This window comes from Anas acuta, chromosome 10, assembly GCF_963932015.1.
Source record: "Anas acuta chromosome 10, bAnaAcu1.1, whole genome shotgun sequence".
Taxonomy (NCBI): domain Eukaryota; kingdom Metazoa; phylum Chordata; class Aves; order Anseriformes; family Anatidae; genus Anas; species Anas acuta.
This window is the reverse complement of record NC_088988.1, coordinates 3,252,532-3,275,227: the sequence shown is the minus strand read 5'-3', so window position 1 is coordinate 3,275,227 and position 22,696 is coordinate 3,252,532. Positions and strand designations below refer to the sequence as shown.

Below are 22,696 nucleotides of genomic sequence, written 5' to 3'. Positions count from 1 at the left end.
GGGTACCTTTCCTTCACCCCCATGCACTCCACATTGCTCCCTGCCCAGGAGTCAGCTGCAGGGAAGTGTTTCATGCACAGCAAAATTTCATTGTTAGGAACATATGAGGCTCCGTAAGACTGCTAGAATCCCAGAAAGCTAGAAGATAACTCATATAAACCTCAGAGCAGCCTCCTTTCCTCTCCATATCCCATAATTATCCTCAATATTCATATTTTTTCAAGTACATATGTGCACGTGTATGTACTCATATAACGATAATTGAAGGGTTTTATAAATTTCCATTCCTGTCTAATGACTTTTTACAGGCAATGTAATTACCTGTTCTTTTTATTGTTATTATAATGATTCAAACATGAATACCCCAAAAGTTTAGTCCAGCTAAAGAAATGGCTGCTGTAAAATTCTATATATATTTGGTCCACATAGCTTTAAATTAATCCATTTTTATTAGGGTGTTTGGCAAAAAAATTAATCGGAAACTGAGTCCAAACAGATTAGGATTTATTGCAACTCTGTAACTCTGAAGAGTAACTTGATGGATTTAAACCATTTTTACCATAAAAAATAATAATAAAGCAAACAAATTATCCTGGCTTAAAAGCTGGAAAACCATTCTCCCTTCTCGTGCTCTGCAATTTGAACCAGCTGAGATGATAAACTCCAACTCTCGAGTCTTTTCAGCGAGGAAGACTGATGAACTCTGACCAGGCAGCGTTTGGGAACTGGGCTCTCCGCAGCTGCGAGGTCTCCCCACGTCCCCGCAGATGCCGCTCGGCGTCACAGCACAGCTCCCCCAGGACCCGCGGCCGAGCAGCCGGATGCTCTGCGGGCAGCACCTCGGGCCGGGAGGGCGGTCGTGGATTGCTTTTTTCCAGGGGGGTCGTTAATCAAATGTGCGGCAAGGCATCGAAGCTCAGCAATAAGCACTCTAAGCCTCAAGGGTCTAAACTACTCCTTCCCAAATTCTGTAAATACAACATAATTTTGTGTCCCTTCTGTTTCCCTGGGGTCTTTTGTGTTCTTTTCTTTGTGCGGAAAAGCAAACCCAGTTAAAGCAAGGAGAGGTCCTGTAATTTCTGGTGCCTGTCCGTGTCCCACCCCGATGAAAGCTCTTCCTGGAGGTAAGTCAGTGGTGCAGAGGACTCCCAGCACTGCCTGTGGTCGCAACGGGCTGGACAAGTGTTAATTAATCCTCTGCTCCTTTGGAGGAATGTTTTCCAAGACTCATTTTACATGCTTTAAATCAAAGCACAGAGAGTTTCCTTTGTATGCTTTGATAAATGCTTTCTTATTATTTATATTACCATGGTGTTCAGAGGCCTCAGGAGAGATTGGAGCCCTATTGCAATAGGTGCTTTACAAAACCCCTCTGCACAGCTGACAGTTTAAACAGATAAGGCAAAAATCAGAGATAGGAAAGTGACTTTTCAAAAATATAGTGAGGCTGGGAGCAGATCTCTGTCCCTATCAACTTGGTCACCTCATGGTCAAGCTAAGACAAGACCCAGGTGGCAGAGGCATGTGTGTTTGTGACCATAGTGCCTCCAGGAAAATTGTTCTTCTTCCTCAGATGTTGGCTTCAATGCTTCATTGGAAACCTCTCTGGGGAAAACCAGGTCTTGCAGGAGTGTTCACTGTGAGATGAAATTCAGGATCTTCAGGGACAGAGCATGTGGGCATAGTGAGGAAGGAGAAATGATTTTACAGCAAACTGGGAGCCACCCTGCTCACCACGTTCCCCTGATTCTCTCATTTAAGCAGATCTTCAGGACTATAGTACCTTTCATCCAATTCATTTAGGCTGACTTTATGGATTTTTCCACCTCAGGAGAACTAGGAAACATTTTCCATGCTCCCTGGACAGTCCTTCAGCCAATGGTCACACAGCTTCTTCTTGCCCAAAGGCAGCTGCCTGTCCCTTGCCTGCAGCAGTGTGACTTGGACTGCCTCATGCTGCAACTGCTTTCTGTTGCGCAAACGAACGAATCCAGTCACTCAGACCTCACTGGGGATCTGGTCTTCATAAAGGAGCACAGGGTCATTTATAATAACTGGAAGGGGCTGACCCGCATGCAATATGTGAAATCCCAGTGTATATGTACATCTGGCCATCCTGGTTTTTTAAATGATGCATTTTCCTCCTTCCCCCCACCACGTTGTCCATTATTCTGATCAGTGTGGACAAGACAAATAGCACCACACACCAATGTGTCTCTGTCAGAGGACGGAAGCGGTAACGAATGCTGCAAATGCCTTCTCAGAAGTCACTGTTGACCTTACTACTAACACAGACGTTTCTGATTCAAGAGGCGACTCCCCCTGTGCTCCATGAGTTCACAATTCCTGTATTTGCTTGGTTATTTTTCTTTATCTCCCTGCTTTTTCTGCTAACTTCTTCCATCGGCAATGGCCATCACTCACTGGGTCAGCCCAAGCCATCCTGAATCGGAGCATTGGCAGCACTTCGCTTATTAGTCAGCCAACTCATGGGATCCTGGCAACCTTTTTCTCTTTATAAGGATAGGGTCCAAGCTGCTCTTTGATGTTGTCAAACCATGACTTCCACTGGTCTCCCTGCTGATTTCTTTGCTCTTTCTCCCTGGGAGTAGAAAGCCACAGGGAAGCATTTAGTGTTGTATCAGGCATCGCGCCAATCTGGTTTCAAGTCTTTGTTACTGTGCGGAGCAGACAGCCTGTCCGGTCCTGGATCTATAAGAGGGATGCTTTCATCTTATAAGAATGTTCTGTGTTTCTGTTGTTCAGGTTGTTCCACCTATCGAGCCCATCCAGGCAACCTCTGTAACAGTCAGTCTTCCTGAAATCCAAACAACAAAAATCTAAGTCAAACACAGAGTTCAAAGTTTACCCAGAATTTATGTTTTATGGATTCAGAAACATAGAGGACAAAGTGAAATCTGCATTTCTGATGGGGTATTGATTTATTTCTACTCCATTTGCCTCCTAAGGCTTGAAAATATGTGGACAAAAAAGAGTCATTCTCCATATCTGAGGCAACACAAGTGAAATTCTGGCCCTTATTAAAGTCAATGGCAAAACTCCCATTGACTATGGTGGGGCCAGCATTTCACCCCATGATTTCTCATCTTGCTTTATTTTATTGACCTTTCTCGTGAATACTAGCGAAATGCAAATATTTTTTTCCAGCACAAGTCTTTGTACTCTATGAACTCTGCTGGATCCAAAGTACTTCATATGTATATAAGAAAAACAGTCGAAAACAAAAGAGAGAAGAGAGAACTGTGCAAATAATGATCTCCACAATCTATAAAAAATGGTCACATTCAATAACATATAGTGGTTTAAATGGTCAGAATAAATAAAAGAGGACTAATGTTTGTACCATGAAGAGCATTCTTAAGCCTGGATGGTTTGGACCACACTTCTTGGGAATGCCAATCACCTCAGCTGGGCTCTCTGGTGGCCATGAAGTCACAGACACTTTAACATCATCAGAGAGTGTACAAAGCTGAAGGAATCCATCACTTCTGAGCTGAGGGGATGGAGGAGGATTCCATTCCTTCGGCTTTATTTTGGTGAACTCTTCACACTGGAAAAAATGGATATTTCTTTCTCTGTGGGTTCAGCCTTAACATGGAGTGAATAAAAACAGCTGATTTCAGAGACAAAGAATTACCTTTTTTGCTTTCTCCCAAAGTCTTGTCTCATCCTTCAAATACTTTAGAATAATCCCCTCTGCTTTGCCACTATGAATCCAGGAAAACCTCAACATTTCATGAAATTATTTTGTTGTTTTGTGGAAAAGCTTACTTGCAGTACAGAACTGTCAATGCTCTTTTACACATTTCATAGAACCCATCCCACATGCACCAACCCCAAATTTTCATTACAAGCTTTACAACCAGGATCCAATGTAGTATGAAAGGGCTGTGATGTACCAGGTACTCAGGCAGTACAACTGGAAGAGACCTTCAATCAGTATGGAAATGATAGGTATTTGCAATCAGTTAGCACTATTTAGTCATGAAAACAGTAAAAGGAGGAGAACCTCAATAAAACATTCTTGGTTTTATAACAAGCAAACAGAGGCACAAGAAGCCATGTAAGTGGCAAGTGAATTAAAGCAGCTGTGGTGGAAAAAAAAAACAACAAACAGAACTCTCGACTCCTAAAGCTGACATAGTATTATACCCAACACCTCAATATGATAGAGAAGGCAGAATAGACAAAAGCCCAATAGTTTGGATACTTTGATATTGCTCCCAGTGCAGAACAAGAGCAGAAAGCTCCCAGTTCAGTCTTCATTTTCATCCACTGCCCTGGTGCTTTTCAGCACTTAAATCCACAATCAATCTCACTTTTTCAGGATGTAAAATCCAAGGATCATGTTGTGTGGTGCTGCTTTGAGAACTTTTCTTTACAATGAAATAAAAATCAGACTAAATTTTAAGTGCTTTGGGCTTGCATTTTCTCCCTTCACATTTATTTTGTTTCTCATTGTGCTTCTAAAAAAACACAACCGCCACACAACAAAGAAATTGCAGTCGTCTCATGGTTCCTGTTTTGATGCCTCGTGGACCACCAGTGGTTTGCAGACCACAGGGTGAGTAATGGTGCACGAGAGCCCATTGCATGTTAAGTCCTCTGCTCTGACTCCTGCCAAAGGAGCTCTGTTCACACCAGCGTATTCGTCCATGCTTTGTCAGACCTAATTCTGCCTGATTTGAGTTATGAAGCTTCCATCATGTCTTTGGGGAAAATTATTTCACTGTCTGCCATGTCTCTCAGGCCAGAATGTGGACTCATGAAGCCTGCGGTGTGTATTTAGTTGAAGAGCACTTTGAAATTAATAAGGTTGAGGAAACGGGGCCAAAATTCTGTCCTCAGCCTCACTGGTGTGGTGCTTGTTAGAGCAGAGAGGAGCCGCCTGAGTGACAACGGATGGAGGGTGGGGGACTTCTACAGGGGCTGATGCATCACTGAATGTGCTTTTCCCAAAGACCTTTGGGAAATCCTTTAACCTTAATCACCCCAGCCGGGAAACCGAATAAACCATCAGGACCTTGCTAAAAAGCCAGCTCCTGCACTTAAATCAGTGTTACCACTTACATAAATAACAAACAAATCATATGATTTGGGCCCTATTTCCTGGCTGGAAGGATCGTGAAGACTGATCACTCACACAGAGCAAATTTTACACCAGTTTTGCTTTATAACAAGTGCTGTATTGGACTTGTGAACTTGGGTTAACAATATTGTTCTTTCTGAAAATATTAGCGCTCACTGAAATGCTTCAGACAAACATCCTATGAAGACTTAGTGGCCTCAGCTTGTTTGACTTGGAATCAAACTTGATTTCTAATTAGCCAATCTTCAGCAGTCTGTCAGAAAATGCAACGAGCTGCCAATTTTCACACCTTAGCCCCAAAAAAAGGTACCAATAAAAATCTTAAGAAAAACGGCCTATCACTTCTACTCCTAGGAAATTCCCAATATGTTCAAGGCTCTTCTCTATTCACGCACATATGCATGCAAACATACATTCACTTATATGCATGTTCCTATACACTCATATACAACTAACATCCAAATCTTTATATGAGCTTAAAGAGCCCAAAGAAAGAATATTTTCTTAATTTCCTACAATTTTCCATAGTCAAGGAAAGAAAAGTTTTGAGTATTTGAACAAGCCTCGACCATTTAAAATAACCAATGCAAACCAGCATTTTAGCTGTTTAAATCAAAACACATGCACTGATGTTTTTATAACAAAAATCAATAGGGAAATGAAATAAAATCAAGAGTGTATAAAGCATGCTTAAGTATAAGCTATCAAACAGCTGTTTCAGTCAAACATAGAAGTGGTACAAGTAGCATAGCTCAATGGAGTTGAAACTGCGCCCATCAGTATTTTATAGGCCTTTCAAAAATTCCATTGCAAGCCCCAAACGTATCCATAGCATTTTTCTTACAAATTTTGTTCGTTTGGATTAATTGTCAGTCATTTTCCACAGCCTTCAAACCTCAGATGCAAGTGGCTTCTAATGGGACACCAAAGTACAACCACTTGAGTGGGGAAAAAAGGTTTTTCCTTGAGAAATGGCTCAGTAGTTTGGGTTTATAACAATTTAATTCAAACTTAACTCAGATCCAGCTTAGAGGGAATCCTTGAGAGTGTTGACTATGTCACAGATATCATGCGTTGTCCCCTTCTACAAATGTACATGAGAAGGAGCAGTCCCTACTGCTCTCTACTCTGACCCTTCTTCTTTACAGTTGTTTGGAGGAGTAACTTTTTCACCACAGAAATTAAAAATCTGAAACCCATTAAAAAAAAAAAAAAAAGCATTACTCCTCAAATGGTTAATTTTCATGGAGGTTACTTCTCTACCTAGAGGTTATTTTACCCCTGGGAACCAGAATAAGCTAACATGTTGTTTTATGGAAAATGGTAGAAATGGAGATTAAATAGCAAAATTTATGCTCTTAATGGTGTTGGCATACCCAGAAATGTCTCCATCTCAGTTTTGCTTCACATTTTCAAGTATGGTTCTGTCTTCTTTTCTACCACTAATAGTGTTCAGATGCAAGGGAAAATATTGTTCACTGTCAGCCACAGTGATTGTACAGCTTCAGAAGCCCATATTCTTTACGTGCCTATAAATCGCCTTACAGGGACCTCTTGACACTTACTCAGAGCATCTGGTACAAGAAAAGACAGTGGGTTTTAGTCCTGAAGACCTTTTTCAGCTGTTACAGATCTCCTACCTCCAGCAAATTCCAACTGACTTCAAGAAAAATTGGCCAATTAAAGTCTAGGTGAGAACTCCCAGATTTGGCCAATACTAATAAAATTATAGAAATGTGATTTGCTTCCTCAGCTAATAGTTTCCTTAAAGGCACTACCACATGCCACCACCTTTCTCTAACATCTCCTTGCAGGCCAGACCCGGCTCTCCTTCTTGCAGTGCCTACTCTAGTAAATGTCAATAGCAGTCACGTCTGCTAAGGATTATTTGCATTCCTTACACAAGCAAGACTCTTCTTTGAGCCCTCATTTTTAAATTCCTCTTTACGAAGGTTTTCACTCATATCACGATCCATTAACTAAGCCATATGTAGGATCTTCCATCCAGAACCATTCCACTCCCAGAAACACAACTGCCAGGGAGAAATGAATATTTGGATCCATTCCTGTTTTCCTTTCTGGCTGTTTATTTAACACCGGAAAGATTATTGAAGATGTTATCTCAGAGAGAGTTCACTAGGGCATTTTTCTGTGACTGTATTATTGCAAGCACAGTCGGCTGGCTCTTATCTTCAGCTAATTAAGGTGCATTAAGCAGGGAAAATTGATCAAATGTGCACTGACCGTAATTTCGTTTGAGCTTTTTTGGTAACGTAAACATGCTATTTCTTGCATCTTTTGTTCAATTTGAAATGGCTCTGCTTTGCTTCCTCTACCTATAAACTAGAGAGGTTTCATTTGGGAAAAGGCTGTTTGTGTGTCTGAGTCCTGGTCCTTCATAACCACTAGCACCTATGTAAGATGGTGTAATACAGAAAGATCCACATGTCTCCCATGAAAAGCTCTGTAGAAATCCACAGCAACTACAAATCCCTGCTAGGAGAAAAGCAAAGTATTTATAAACTGATAGGAATGCCCAGATGCAACTAAACCATGATTTACAATCCAGACTCCTGTGGAAAACAGTTTTTCTCCACCCCAGTCTCCCCAGAGACTTCTGTCTGTTTGAGAAGAGGAAATACATATTTGCCACTACAGATATGGCTATTTGTGGTCATTCAAATCTGCCAGGGCTGCCACAGATTAGGAAGCATTTTTGGTGCCCCTCAGAGCTCCATCACTGCCCAGTCCAACCGTTTCTGATGCTTCAGCATGGGATTAACTCTATTAAAATGACATAAATAATGTGCAAGTAATATCAATAAGACTTTAAGACAGACCTCAATGTCACCTTCTGGGTACATAACGTTTAACTGTACAATTATTTATTATTCTTTTTGCTGCATTTTCAGCATTTTTAACAGACCGAGGCTGAATTTCATGGTCTGTTGGTAATTTGTATGCATTGTTACCACTCAATGATCGTATTATTTCTGGTGACCCCACTTGAACTTGCTTCCCTCAAGTCCATAGCAGGTCCAGGAGGCAAGGGCTTGGTTTGCTGCAATGAACTCTCGGTGGGACTACACCTTTGGACCACCCAGAACAGCAGCAAACTGAGCACAGCTGCCCATGTGCTTCATAGCATTGCTCATATCTGGAGCCCACCTGTGCTCCTTGACCCATGCTGTGGCTTCCTGTTCATTGCTAGTCTCATTCAGACTCGCCGTGCCCCCGCAATTTAGCTCACAGGTACCTCAGAGACCTCACCTCTTTCTCCCTCCCTCTCCTTGCAAAATCCACTGCAGAGGTGGAGCTGACTTTATTTAACTGAGAGCAACTAAATGCAGGTGGTGTGAATGTGGCGGGCTTTGCTGGAAGCCATGGAAACTCCCATGCCTTTGCATTCTCCAAGAGTCTGGCCCAGGATGTTTTCTATTTTTATTTTTATGTCTGCACCTAAACCTCCAGTTGGACGTATTTTAAAGTAAACAGCGTTGATAAATAAAAGCTTTTGCATTTCCCAGTCATCCCAGAGCATTTCTGTTTCTCCCTCCTCCTAATCTTTTACTGCTTGTTACAGATACAACAAATAAATATGCAGCCAGCATCCCAAGTTTCCTCTTGCTCAGTCAATTCATCCTGAAATCTGGTTTTTGAATGGCCGCCTTTTAAGAGAAGTGCCAAAGCAGAGAATTTCAGTTCTTGGGTGGAAAACTCCTGATGCAGGACTTTTCACCTCAAATTAGTCATCAATCATCAACAGCCATGTACATTTTACTCTGACCTTGGGCTTTGCTGGAGCCAAAATTTAAAGGCTTAACTGGCAGGATGGGAACAGAAATGCTCAACTGAACAGCAGCCAGCAAGTAGCCCTGTGATTTCTTCTGGATCTGGATGGTGGAAACAAAGGGGGAGAGTGCCCATGTTCCAGGTGGAAGTAGAGGGGTTATGGGGCCAGGGCTGTCTTCCCTGTCAACTTTCATGATGCTCACCTTCTCTGGCCTCCTACATCACCATCTCCACACTGTGTGCTTAGGCCCTTTTCCGAATCTGTGACTTCAAGAGAATTCACCTTAGTTTGAAGCCCCAGCCTTTGATCTTGGTAACCAAGGTCTTTATTTATTTAAGATGGTAATTAACTGAATTTAGTAATGGAAAGATTTTTGAACTTAATGGGCCTATGTTTGAAAAGCACTCTTGGATTTTTTTAATTTATAAATCCCACCCTTTTCCCACTTTGTGAAACTTTTCTGTTCATCCTTTTCATTAAAGACCTCAGATTGAAGACTTGTGACTTGGGAAGCATATGGATTTTACAGCCCATGCAAACCAAAAGCTGAGGCATTCATCCACACAGACCATTTGTTTATTGTCCCAGCAATGGGACTTTTTGGCTCAGCAGCCATCACAGTACAGGTTCCAGACTCGCAGCTTTTCAGCCTCTCACTGTGTGTCCCAGCTGCATCAAGACCCTGGCAGGTCTAACTCTTCTCCAACAGCCACCTTCCCTCACTTAAAAGAGGCCTGGGGATTGTCAGGCCTTGGTTCATTTCCAAAGCCTATTAATTGAACCTGCAGGGCTTGGTTCTCCTAACACACGAGGAGCCCAAATCTGGAAGCTTCACACAGCTGCTCTGATTATTGCAAATGCAGAGCACATGCCAGTCTTACATCTTTACATGGGAAATAAGGGACTATTCCCAGCCCTGAGGGGCTCAAATGGGTAAAAAGTTTTTTTTTTTTTTGTTTTTTTTTTTTTAAAGAAGGTCTCATTGAGTGCATGTTTCCTGGCTCTGAAGGAATTATTCCTACACAGAAACTGTTTGTGTCCAAACAGAGCTGTGGAAAGGGTGGGGTGAGAAAGAAGCTTGCCTCAGAGGCCGGCTGAATAAAGGGAGACTTTCTCACACCCGGACATCTGCTGCCCAGAGTCCATCCGTCTCCGGCCATAAACAGAGAGCGCACATGGTGATGGGAGCACCCAGGGCCAGGGGGCAAAGGGACAGGACCTAGTTGCCTAAAATGGCCCTTTTGATGCAACATGTGGCAGCTCAAACATGAAATGTCCTGAGGGCAGCAGAGAAGCTCCTGAGGGCCTTGACCACCTCAGAGCTTCTTGTAGCTGTCCTTTTTTATTTTTTCCTTCCAGGAACATAGAGGAAGGAAAAGAATTTTACATCAGGGATTCTCCAAAGCAAGGGGCTTATTTTGAGGCACTGAAGAGCTGAAGCTTCTGCAAACACTGAGTGAAACAGTGCCTTACCAGGCATCCTCGTCTCTCCAAAGAATGTTTGTGGATGAAGGCCAATATCTCCTGCCTCTGTGCCTCCTTTGTGTTTGCCTGGTTTGAGTAGTGGCCATCTCTTCTCTGTTTATCTTCCCTGGCTGGGGATTTTGAGTGTCCATGATTCCAGCCAGCCTTCAGACAGCAGCTGTAGTAAGCAAGCCAGAAGTAGCTGTTTAACACGGTTTGAGATGTCCTCAGGGGTCCCCCTGACCCCACAGTTACTCATAAAGGATATGGGTCTCACACAGGTTCAGTATCAAGTCTGGCAGCCCCATGTAGGTGTCTCAGATACTTCAGGATGCCTCAGTGCAATATACTCAAGCCCAACTATATTTGGCTGTGCGAAGGTCAATCCCCAGGGCCCTGCTTAGGCATTGTTTTGTCCATAACTCCTTACAAGACACGTTTCAGCTTCCAGGCACTCTGCTTAGCTCTGAAAAACTAGAGGTTCCCCTCATGAACACTAATTTCACTGAATGAAAAGGGGATGAGGAGCAGGCCCAGCCTTGGCCTATAGCTGCTTCTAAGTTGTCCCCAACAGCTTCTGCCCAGGTAGAACCAGTTCCCACAGATGACAGGAAGGCAGGGAGCAGAAGGGATCAAGTACACAGAAAGCCATTTGTCTGAAAACTGGGACACACATTGACTGCAAATATTTTGCAACATTCACTCAGCCCTAATAGGAACTCACACATTCCTTGAAATGGGCTATTCATTATACCACAGCTAGTAAAAGAGAAGGGATTTTTTTCCCTAGCCCTTAAACATATGATTTTGAGCTCCAACAAGGACTTTACGAAGTTCATGTGGAGCAACTTCAACTGCAGCGTGCACTGCCTTCAGCCGTGTGCCGGCTGGGGGCACTTGCTTGGGGCTCAGCAGGCCCAGTGCAGGCCTGTGTTCATGGGCCCCTTGTGCCTGGGAAGCTGTGCCAAAGCCATGAGCTTTTATTAGCACTAACTTTCCATTTAGTCGGGAGGGACCGTTCCATTTGCTTCCCCTACAGTATAGCACTGGCTCCACCTCAACATTTGCACCTTATAAAGTGTTGTCATGACCCGACTAGAGCAGTTTATACAAGGCCCTTCAAGATCCCCAGTAATGAAGAGTAAATAACTGAGGAAAGCTTTCTCTCACTTTGCAGCTTTCTTTCAGTCTCAAAAGAAATAAAACAACTTACTTAACAGCATTCTTTAATCTTTTGCACCAGTGGCCTCCTTTATAGGGTGTTATACAGAGCCAGTGTAAATCCAACCTCTGTAATGGGGTCAGTGTTTCTCAACAGGTGTTGGGTGGATACAGCCTAAGATCTATTTTTTCAATAAATGTCAAGCCAGAAAGCTTGCTGTTCATACACAGGCAGCTTTAACATGTGGTTCTCTCACACACTCACCCCTCCCCAGTACCCCCTTCCCAATCTTTTTTTCCAGCAGCCCACCAAGGCCTCCAATTTAATAAACGAAAGCAGCGAATGCCCGTTGCCCAGCGGTAGGAGCTAGAGCCGCTGAGCTTCAGGCACAGACTGCAAAAAGGATTAAAGGAATCCATCTGCTGGAAACAAATCTTTCCTTCTGCTCTCTTTCCACCAAGGGGCTGCAAAACAAACTGCTGGGGCACAGTAGGTACAGCAGAAACTACTGGCTCACCCAAAAAGACTTGCTGAATGATTTGGAAGTAGGCTTGGGCCTGATCCTGAGGCTCTTAATTATTCTTTTGCTAATGCAAAATGCTCTTCAGAGCCAGTGGAAAGATCACCTGTGTAAGGATGACATTAGTGGGCACACAGCCATCGAGTTTCATTCTGAACTAAGTTTGTTGACCAACAGATTCCTTCCAGCAGGGGCACAATTCTACATCTCCTGTGCAACTGTGCAGCAAAACATACCACAGTGAAACATGACAATTAGTTACAAAATTAGCTCCTGGATAAGCAATTTATTTAAATATATCATTAATGCCCACACATACAATCAGTATTTTCTATGGATCTTCTTACATTTATATTAAAATACTAAGTCTTCAAATGAGTCTTTGAATCAAGCTAACATTCCTTCACTGGTGATTGCCAGGTAATTACTAATAAGACAGGTCCCTCAGGACTGCTGCTGCTCCCCTGGTGCCAGAACATGCTGGGCTTCCCACTCCCTGCATGTCCATGCAAAGTATGGGTCCAGAGCACAAAGCCTTCTTTGCAGTATTTAATGGTAGTGTGGCAGACTGTGCTGCCTCCCTGCTTTCTTATCCAAATAAGATATGGGAAATTAATGCAAAAATATTTCCCTGAGTATACATTCAAATCTGTGGGCAAAAATATAAAAATCACACTTCACAGTTACTTGGCTTATTCAAAGTATTTCCTTATGTACTTACTTTAAGCACATTCTTAAGCCCATCTTTTAATAAAATCACCTCAGTATCTAAACAAATCCTTAGGCACTTAGCTTAATAAGGGGCTATAAGAATTGAAGTATACTGAAAATATTTGTGGAAAGCAATTTGCAAGGTATGATAGAAAACAGACCTTAAAACATTTGCATGTTCAAATATCCTTCCTAGCTTTTTTTTTTTTACTAAAAAGTATATGTGGTCTATCAGAAGTGAGCAAAGTTCTAATTTCAATATTTCTGAACAAACATGGGAGCTGATGGAATAAGACACCCAGATAAATTGCTATCAATCAAAATAGCAGAACAGATAGGAGGGTATTGAGAACTGTTCAGATATTCCATGAGCCAATAGAAAAAGCACATTTCAAGAAATCTTCAATTTTTGTTAATTTTTGTCTGGTGGTGGACATAAAATTACCAGTGGTATTTAGCAAATAAAAAACCCTTTTGTTTATATCAGTTTTGATTATAATGGTATTTTGTGGCTGCCAATCCAGCTTTGTCTGGCTAGCTGTTAGTCAGTTAAAAAAGGAGTTTCTTTCTGTTCTGTTTTTATTTGGTAAACCAGAAACCAACTTACTCATTATACATTCTGAAAACAGTTTTACTAATCCCAGTCAAGTACTGCAAACATTTATATATGTTTTAGGAGTATGAAAATGGGCTATGTACAGTAAGGCACAGGATCCTTTGGACTAGTGGAAGGTGGCATTTTCTGTGTTTTCTTTTTTAATCCAGTTTGAACAGTCAAAACACTGAGTGAATACCTACCATTGTTTTTGTATTGATGTTTCTCAGCTCCAGTGGGGTTCGATCTTGTCTCTACTTTACAGTAGACAGTTGCAGTAGAATAGAATGTAACCCAAGGATTGGTATAATTTCATGTAGATTAGGACAAAAACATGGACAGAACAACAATGAGGTAAATAACAGCTGTAGGAGCAAGCCTTATCAATAACTTCCAAGAATGTTTGGACAATGCCAAAATCAGGAAGGACCTCCATCTAAATATTTTCATGCTTGAGTAACGATGAAAACAAATGATTTCTGAAGAAAAACAGTAATATATATGACGTTAAATTGAATATGCTGTCTACTATGCTGCTGTGAATATATTTTTCCCAATAAAATTATGTTTGACTGAAGAACTTAGTCTTGATCAGAAGACTATAGAATTTCATGAGGCACGAGAAAATACAAATAATTCTGACAATGCAGTGGGATACTATTACTTTTAGATTTAAAATGAACAGATTGTTTAGAATAAGACAATTTCAAGATTCAGAAAAAGATTAAAATGCCAGAGATGTGATATCTGTATGCTTCTAGTGAAACTGTCTTTGCAAGGAAAGGAGTGATGTAATTAGCGACTCACCTTGCAAAGGTGGAGCTAAAGGGAGAATTCAAGCAAATTTTAACATAAACCAAATAGAGATATTTACACCAAAGAAAAGTATTCCACAGATATTTGATCTTGCAATTGCATTAAGGTTCAGAGAGCTGAACAATAGGTGCTAAAGGTAGTTGTACTAGGATACAGCCTGGGCAAGAGATGCCACATAAACCATCAATTTATTATGACTACTTAAATCTGAAGAATAAAAACCACATGGCCTTATCTTTATATCCTGGCTCTGTTAGCAGCCAACACTTACTGTGTAGGAAAAAAGTTTAAAAACCAAGGACAGGAACAGAATGATCCTTTCCCTGGTTTGTCCTTCCAACTCCCAGCAGCTTAGGAACAAAGCAAACCAGAGATTGCATCCAGACTCTCATGTTCAGTAGCCACCAGTGAATTTACCCACCATTAATTTGTCTAATCCCTTCCTGAATGCATTCTTTTGGCCCCCAAGACATCATGGCAGAGATGCTGAATAAATATGATCTCTGGATATTTGCTGAGATGTTGCAAGCATAAAACAAACAGTAACATTGGATTAAGTCATGATTGTGCAACCTCATCTCCCCTGTATCTCAATGGGAGTTGCAGTTCTTCAGCTTCATTTGCAGTTTGACTTTTCTGTAGGACAGGGGCTGTTTGTTCCTTGAGAAACGCTGAGCTGGCATCACTGGGAAGGAAAAATGGAGCTCAGTTGTGTATAGAACTTGGGCATTGGCACATTGTTAACTCAAGGATGCGTTTGTTAAAAAAATGTTTTCCTGAAAGTTACTCATGCATTTACAAACTTTTGCCACAAAATCAAAATGCTACTGTAAATACAAAAATTGAGAAGTGACTAAGAAAACACATCTCTTGGTTTTCATTGGAAATCATGTAAAAAGTTTGTAAGCTTTTAATTAAAAAAAGAAGGCAGCCAACACAGACACGTTTCGGAGAAATTCACTGTATTAAAGCCTGTAATTTTGGTTAACTAATTGTTTGGAGAATATTTTCAAGCAACCCAAGTACGAAACAACTTTCCTTCCTTACAGGAATCAAACCCTTCGACAGTATCACAGAATTTTCTTTCAACCAAGAAAGTAGTTCTGCTTTCAGGTGTTGGGACAGCCATAGCTTGAATGCAAAAGCAGCTCTGAAACTAATAATTATACAGCTCAGACTTGCTCTACATGCATTTTCATTTGATATTTAGATTTTTTTTTATTCTTATTTATTGTTAATTGTTTTATTCTTATTTATTAAACACAGGGATTGAAGTTACAGAGGATGTAAACAGGCATATGCGAAGATTATTCCCAGGTTCAATACTAGCATTGTTAGTATTGGTAAGCTCCTGAGCCAAATATACCTTTATTTTATTCATTTTATAACACCCTAGTTCCTTCCCTTGTAATACCCTGGTCCATTTATTAGGTTCTACCATGTTATCTATCATAAAATTAGCATTAAGACCAAAGTAGTGACAAACCTAATTCTCAGAAAATCTGTCACATTTCAGAGTTTGAATAGAGATCTGAAATATCAGAAAACATAACACAAATTGTTTCAACATGTGAGCCTCTAACTGCCATATACACTTGAGGACAAACATTACTAGTGATAGCAAGACCTGGACGCTCTAGTGTCATTATCACTAGATACCTTCACCAAATAATCACAAAATAAAATAAATTTTCAGCTTTGTTTTGGCACTTAGAGAGGATCTTCTGGCAGAAGAGACTTAGAATAAAACTTCAGCCACTGTGAGATGGAATAAGATCCAAAAGTTGTAGCTATCAGGTCTGGCTGCATGCTTTTATTCCAAAGCATGATCTTTCATAATCAAAGGCTCTGAGTAGGGCAATTGGCTCCAGCACAGCTTCTGGTGACATGTCTGTAGGATTTTTGGAAATTTTGTGCACCAGGAATAGAAAACTAATGTGGGACTTACACTACAAATATGAGAAGAAAAACTTGGAGGGTCCAGAGCTAACTGGGGAACTAGTTGCTTCTGCTAGGGACAAGAATGGGGAAAAAAAATGAGTCTGCAAAGGAAGCTGCATTTCAGAGGTCAGCAGGCATAGGGGTAAAGTAAGAATTGCCAAAAGTCAAGCTGAGTTAGACCTTGCAAAGGATATTAAAATAAACAAAGTTCTTTAACCAGAAGAATAAAAGAGAACAGGAAAAGACATGGGTTGTCTGTGCAGTAAGGATGACGCTCAGATTAAAAAAAGTGAATATAACTCCCAAATTAAATGAACACATTACACATGCTTTCAATGAGGGTGTATGGAATACAGGGTAAAGGCTGGATACTCATAGGAATTAGTGGCCAAAAATGGTTGTTACCACATGAGAAGGAAAACTCAGAGGACTCAATATGCTGAAATCAGTGTACAGAGGGGAAAAAAGTCACCCAGAAGAGTGGGAAAGCTAGCAGTCCATTAGTCAGGACAGAAATAAATGTATTCAGCTGGGGTGACCTGAACAATTACACATGCCTGCAGCTGTCCACAGTAATCTGAAAAGCTTTAGAAAAAAATCTATGAGTGATTACAAACATCAAGGTAAACACAAAAGGAAGAAAATGTGAAGCGAGTTTACCTGAGCAATTCTAACATGCCATCTTCCCCTGATTTTCTCCATTCTCTGAGCAGAGCTAAAAAAAAAAAAAACCATGCAGTGCTTCAGAGTAGCAAAGATGGGAGCTGGCACCAGACTGCAACCCAGTAAGAAACCAGCTAAATATAAATTGCTCATGTTGTCTGAAACAAATAGTAGGAGGTTACAGGCTGTTTCCAAAGATCAATCACGAGACCATCATGACTGAGACAATCATGCTCAGTGGAATAGCAATCTTGCCCTGTTCAGCTTGACAACTATTCCCTGAGATTGCATTCAGGGAGACATGGTTGTGAGGACAGAGAACACTCTAGTAAAGAACAGCATCAGCATAAGTGTCACTTGCTGGCCAAAAAAGCATTTACATGTTCAGAAGGAACAGAAACAATCAGAACATCTACCACACTGAATGCAGTGGTCTCTCCACACCATTTCCATTGGCAGCAAGAGGCCCTGGAACAAACTTCCTGTAGAAGTAGTGGAGTAAGGAGCAAAGTAATTAAAAAGAGGAAAGGGACCCCAGAAGTCCTTTGCAGTTCCTTATTTCTGGACCAGTAACTGGAAGCTTTGTCCAGAGCTTATTAAATTGTGCAGAATTTCTTCCATTGCTCTCTGTCAAGGCCAGCATTTTATACCTGCCCATATAACAGCCATCAGGGATCATGAAGTTACTAAATATAGCTATTAAGTAGTCTAGTGCTCTGAAACACTGGGTTTCCATTCCATCTGAAACTTCTGAAGTCCTCTCCTTCCCATTCGTACTTTTTCAACAGACATATTAACAGAGAACTAGGAATGAGCCATAAATTAATTTTCACTGTTTCTAAGCCAGTTGGCATAAATCATTGCAGCCAAGTTGCTGAGCAAAAGAAACATACATTTAACAGATAATCTTTGTGAAACAGTGATATTTACAGTTTTGAAGAGCTACATAATTTTACCCTCTAACAAATATTAGAAGCAAAGCTTTACCCTGTTTAACCTCAAGGCACTATCGAGAGCATATTTTTAATTATTTTTTTTCCTGTTTACTCTTCCTAATGTCATCACTGACATTTAAAAGTTTGTAGAGCATTGACATGTAGAATAATGAGAAGATCAGTTTTTAAACATAAAAAGAAATCTCTTTCCATTCATATGAAATGTTTTCAAATTAAATACAAGTTTACTCTGAAATTTACTTTTGGTTTTTCCCAATTTACATGTCATGAGCAGTCTGTTTCAATGTTTTAAAATTCATATAGAGTGGTTTTCAACTGAGATAAAATCTTTCAGAATGAAGTGAACTATGAATAAAATCTCAGGAACAAAGGTTTAAATGATCTTTCTTTGTAAGCTCTGTCCAAGTCAGGATACTGAATAGTCACTTCCTGACTTGAAAAATGAAGCATTGTCCCAGAGTATATAGACTTAAATACTCACTATAGTGAATTGCAGCCCAATATTAAATCTGTGCAATATCCCAAACTCCAGATATGCTGACCCAATCACAAGACCAATAAATTAAGAAAATGAGAATTTCTCAAGAGAAAACATCCAAGTGCTATTTTAACAGTGCAGGCAGGGTAAAAGCTGTCTTTTTGCAATTAAAAGTTGCAATTCATTCTTAGGGTAGAGTTTGATCAATACGATATACTGGAGTCCATCATGTTCTAAATGCATAAAACTGAAGACCAAAATGATCAGATCATTTTGGTCTAACAACCATGCTCTCAGACTCTTGCATTTCACCCCTATACTCCACTATTGAGCCCTATAGCTTGTATTTGGTTAAATCATTCTGTGTTCGAGGTATCCCCATCCCTGATAAAGACCACAGAGCTCGTTAATTCTGGAGACGAAGCTGCTCTCATGATGATAGCTTTTTATTTTGTGGAATGACAGCTTTAACACGCAAACCCCACCATTGCCTTCACAAGCAGGCACACAAAAGCCAAACCCTGCACCAAAGATCTCTCTATATGGCCAGTTTTGCTGCAGTTAAAGGTCAGCCCATAGCTGTGGGATCCCAAGAGCATCCTGATCTTTATCTCTGCCTGAGAAAGTGGCAGAATGTAGCACATGAAAACATGCTTTCCACGCAAGAGGATGAAGCCTGCTTGTTCGATGACTGCAATTTGGGGAACATGCCTTGCATTCTGCCATGGCAGGGACATCATTAACCTTCATTTTTTAAAATCTGTAATTAAGAGTATCAGTCAACTTTCTGTTTTAAAACAGTGTGTTCTCATGAGAGCTCCACAGGTTGTTTGAAATCTGGGCCTCTTCCCAGTATTTTTCAGCCAGTTTCCTGAGCTTGCTGACAGAGCTGTCTGGACGGCCACTGGCTCGCATTCCTCGCAGTCTCTGCTCCAAGCCAGCTTCTTTGGGCCCAATTTCAACAAATACAGACGGACCACCACAATCCAGAGCTCAACGTGGGACTGGCACCACATGCCTTCAAGATATTAAACATAAATCAGCTGTGGCGAGCAGAGACAGATGTGGGCGTTAAGAGAACTGCCAGCTCCATACACTAAATATGGAGTTTTACATAGGGAATGCCAAAGATCGCAGGTCTTTCTTTAATGCAAATTCGGCTGAAGGAGCAAGAACAGCAGCCAATTAAGCAGCTTGCAATAGAAAGCAGGCACTTTCTATTGAATTTGCAGATGGGAGGCCTGGGTTCAAGTCAAGAGAGAGGACAACGCTGCAAAGGCGAGTTGCCTTGCTTGAGACCCAGGAGAAAGAAGTCAGTTCAGTGTTACAATAACACATCCTGGGAGAGCATCACGGCTGGGGACTCCTGTGGTCCTTCCAGGCTGTCCAAGCCTCTGTTCCCTCAATGGGGGAGCAGTTACTCCTCTGAGCCCTCAGAGAAGGGGCAAAAGCAAGTCTGTCTCAGGAAGCCTGCCTGAAGGGATGGGACTTTGTCAAATAGGCTATGAGACATTAGGAGCATGGCATCAGCTTGCTCATTGCTGGAGGTTTCATGGGTTTTGTAACCAGCACAGGGAACAACCCTGATTCCAAGTCATAATGTAGAAATCTGATGGATAACATTTATGCACGTGAATAACTTCATGTGCCTCAGTCCCACTGATGCCAACAACTTTCTGGCATGAGAAAAACTTAACACAAAGCATAAGGTAGGTATCAGTAGGACATGCTCTGAGGTGTTACCATTCTAATAATGCATTTTGGTTCCAGCATACTGGCTGGTCTCTATTTGATATCTCACCTGACAGCTCTATCCTGCTTTAAAAAGCAGGAATTACAAAGATTAGAAACTGCTTTCTGTTCCAATGCCTTACCTAAAGCAGGGCAACATTACAATCAAAGTAAAGCACTATGTGTTTCATCCAGGAATTGGGATGTTCCACCAGATTTTGCTTGGGAAGTTTACATTGATTACAGACCAGAAACATCTTGTTAAAACTCTGAACCAAAACCGACTGGAGCAGCCAGCAGCTGGCAGATTGCAGAGGTGGACTCGCATGTTAGCATCTTAATACCATTACATCAGGTGGCTCAAACACAGAAATGCTGACACACGCTCCTGACTGCCATTACAAGCTGACAGTGCTCCACATGCAATCAGACCTCGCTTGCAGGATTTCTCCTTCTAGGAAAGTATTGTTACTGCAAAAGATATTGCAGTGAGAGGGAAGTTAACAGTTTTAAGAGCTCAGCCTGCATTCACAGGGCAGAGGTAGCAAGTTTTGCCTCATTGAGGGCGTTTACAGTGTCAAGTTTAATGACAAAGCATGACTACTGGTGTGAGCCCAAAGGGGCTGTTTTGAGTGCACTGTATCTGAGCACCAACATACAACTCCTCACTGAAAAACATTCCTCTGTGTTAACAGGATTTCAAAGTTTTCCATCAGATTTCTACATTATGGCATGGAACTTAGTAAGAAATGGGAACTCACATAAAATACTTTTTACCCCCATAGACATAAACATTATAATTCTTTGGACAGGATGATATTTTATTTCTAAACAGGATTCTACCCCTCCCTTCCCGATCTTTACCCCCTATTCACCCATTACCAGAATATTTACAAAGTATTCAATGTGAAGAATTCAATACGAAGAATAGGAAGTACTCTGCAGAGTATTAGAACAGAGGTGTATTTGGGAACCTCAACCTGTAATTCAGCCACTTGCACAGCTCTGTGGTTGATATCAGTGAATACCCCCTCCCCACAGCAAAAAACAAAGGCTTGACTTAATCTCTCTTAGCAAAATACTTTTTCTCTTCAAAGAGGACAGCAGAGACATCCATCCTCAGAAGAGCAAACTGATGATGTATAGGATACATTCTGCTGTCTGGTAGGATAGTGCTATAGATTAGGGTGTTTCTGAACTGGGCAGCGGAATAAATGCTACAACCCTAACGTGTGCCAATATTTTCATTTTCAATAGTGAGACTATTTAGGACATAAGTTCAGAGTGTTGTTATGTTGCAGAATTAAGACAGAGGAAAAAAAAATGTATCTCTTCATATATCAGTAAGTTTTGTACATATCCATTCAATAGAAGCCAAATTTTGCAGCCAAGGACATACAAAAAAAAGAGAACAGGATGTTGCTCTAGGGTTCATTACAAAAGGTGAACCCATCAGCAATATTTCCAAGGAAGTAGATGTTTTCACTACTTTTATTTTCTGAGAGGCAGCACTTTACACTCTTGGTGAATTAGGAAGCAAGATAGCAAATTTCTTTTTAGCTGGAAAAAAAGAAAGAGTGGAAGGGGCAGCTCTTTCTTTTCACATAAGGAGAACAGGAACTTGAAATGATCCCTGCTCTACCCCTGGGTTTGTACCTCTCTGCAGCCAGCTTCTCATGAGAAGAGCCTCTCTATATCATCTCAATTCCAGAACAGTTATCTGCTATATTTTTAGCATGTTCCCTGAACCCAATTTCTCTCCAACAACATAAAAATGTGAGATGCAGGGAATAAGATAAAAATTGTAATATACTCATCTAATTTCTTATATTTCAGGAAAATAAAGAAATACATCTGAAAAGCTGAAATCTTCCCTCACTCTCCTACCAGAAAAAAAAAAACTTAAAGATATCTTAAAGCAAATAAAAAAAAATCCCACCCTTTTGAAGATGTTATTTGTTTGTTACAGTATTACTACAGCTTAGTTAACATTGGCAAGACAGACAAAAAAAAGTCATAAAAAGAAAGACTAGAAAATAAAATTTGACATGTTTAAGTTTTACCTACTAGGCTTAGAAAAATAAAGCTGCTTCCTTGGAAACAAGAGTAAAGAGATACAATTTTTTGCATCAGAACAAAAGGAAAAAAAAGAGATGTGTTACCTGTGTCTTGAGAGCTGGTTTTCAGCAAAACCTGGAGAACATGACTGCCACTAACATAGGAGCAGTTTCAGCTGAGGTGAGCCTACAGCAGAACAACCTCCCCATAAATCTTTCAGACAGAAGCTGCAAAGAGCAGCATTGCACAAATTTATAAATACCTCGTTTAAATCTAAGCACCTGGCAATTATGGAGACAGCTCAAAAGGCTAATGGCCTCGTTTGCTTTTTTTTTTTTTTTTTCTTACCTCTTTCCTCATTAACATATCTACATGCAAGGAGCAATTGTTTTGCAAACCTACCCCACCTGCTCTGTCAATAATGCATTTTGATGCCAAGCTCTCACTGTTTGATGAAATTAATTAGTATCAGTGGTGAGCCGTGGAATCAGCTTTGTGGACCTACCACTGGGGCATGCAGTGGTGATGGACAGTCCTCCCCCGCCCCTCCTCCCACCTAATGCATTTCCAGGTGTGAATGTGACACGGAGTGGGCTTTCACAAATAAAAGGCTCAGTCTGGTTAAAAATGAAGTTGCTGTTTTAGAGAACCTCTCAGTACATTCCTGTTTTGCAATGGTAGCAAGTAAACCTTTTTTA

At 40.9% G+C, this 22,696-nt stretch overlaps 1 long non-coding RNA gene across 3 annotated transcripts; it reads right to left on the bottom strand.

The window, feature by feature from the left end:
* Positions 1-64: 64 nt before the first annotated feature.
* Positions 65-22,240, bottom strand: LOC137862035 (uncharacterized). Of its 3 annotated transcripts, XR_011100026.1 has the most exons (4): positions 22,103-22,218; positions 13,559-14,856; positions 3,365-3,571; positions 65-2,818 (listed from the first exon to the last, which is right to left on the bottom strand). It is a non-coding gene; the product is annotated as an uncharacterized lncRNA (long non-coding RNA). The 3 variants fall into 3 exon arrangements; XR_011100024.1 differs by lacking the exon at positions 13,559-14,856; XR_011100025.1 differs by lacking the exons at positions 3,365-3,571; positions 13,559-14,856 and having other exon boundaries at positions 22,103-22,240.
* Positions 22,241-22,696: the final 456 nt, after the last annotated feature.